The sequence below is a fragment of the Diorhabda carinulata genome, chromosome 8 (assembly GCF_026250575.1).
Source record: "Diorhabda carinulata isolate Delta chromosome 8, icDioCari1.1, whole genome shotgun sequence".
Taxonomy (NCBI): Eukaryota; Metazoa; Arthropoda; class Insecta; order Coleoptera; family Chrysomelidae; genus Diorhabda; species Diorhabda carinulata.
Window position 1 is genome coordinate 5,076,684 of NC_079467.1, and position 1,509 is coordinate 5,078,192.

Below are 1,509 nucleotides of genomic sequence, written 5' to 3' on the forward strand. Positions count from 1 at the left end.
TTGATGACTCTTATTTCTAAATTATAAGTATTCCATTCGTATTTCTATCTACGTTCGATTTGTTACCAGTGTTGAAAATACTCGTAAATCTAGTATATAAGTTGAAAATGATTAAAAATGGGGTGTAAGCTCGTGAAAATGCGTGCCGTAGATCATTAGGTCCGCAATATTGCTTAGAAAAAAGTATTGCTGCAATAAAAAAATTGATGGGAAAAAAGTTCCTCATCCAAAAAACGATTTTTATGATGTATTAAATATTAACCCTTGGAGTCCGGAAAATAAATATTTTGAAATAAACAAAAAGTGCATAAAATGAAACTAGCTAAGAGAACTCAACCTGTTTAAAAAAAAACTCTAGTGGTAAAAGTGAGAATTGTCAATAGTTCCCTCAATTTATTTTGGATGATGTGGACTGTATTTTTATTGAGTCGATGGGAATGGGTCTGTACACGACGTCTGGTTTATATTTTTAAATGATTGGGTACGCGAAAACATATATTTTGCAATTTACCGCACATCTAGGGGCAATGTCAACCTTCCCAGTTACAACCTATGAGGCGCTATTGAATCTGCTTCCTCTTCATCTCATAATAAAGATCGAGGCATTTAGCGACTCCCAGACTAATCGAGATAAGTAAAACTAAAGCCAGGAAATTTGATAGGTCACCTAATAAAGCTAGAAAGCTATGACAAACCAATGGACCAAATGTCCATGTTGAAAATAGATACCCCATTCGAAATGGTAATTAACGACCACCAATCATGTGCCAACAAAAATCTCGAAATGTATCTTTCTGGTACGCAGACGGTTGGTTCGTAGTTAGCGCTGGATTGGGCATTTCTAGACCAAAATAAAAGCTCTCCATACAACCAGGAACGTGACTTACCATTTTTTAGGTAAAGTTGCTGGCAATAAACAAATGTGTTCAGGAGTGTTTGGATAGAAACCTCTCTAAAACGTTTTTAGATAGTCAAACGGCCTTGAAAGTTCTGCACGCTATTGAGCGTGGGAATGTAAATAAACTCTAAAATCACTAGGTAACAAAAACAAAGTAACCCTAATATAGCTTCCTGGCCACCAGGATATACCAAGAAATGAGGAAGCAGACAGCCTTGCCCAAAAACGGGCAACGACTCCATGCCTTGGACCAGAACCCTACTGTGGCCTCACGAGATGCCGCATCAATAACGCACTGAATGAATGGCTAAAGAATCAGATTGAGTCTTAACGGAGACAGGTCTAAGACAATCCAAAATACTCATAACCGCATCAGCTATCTGAAGAACTTCTCGTGATAACCAGAAAAGACATGAAACTGGTGGTCGGTCTTCTGACAGGTCACTGCTTCGTCAAATGCCAACTTAATACGATGGACATGGCAGATGAACACAATTGCAGATTCTGCAAGTAAGCCATGGAAAGAGCATAGCATCTACTCTGCTAAAAGACTGAAGTACCATGAAGGAATAGTACTATTACTTAGGGAAGTGGGACACAAGAATCCCCAA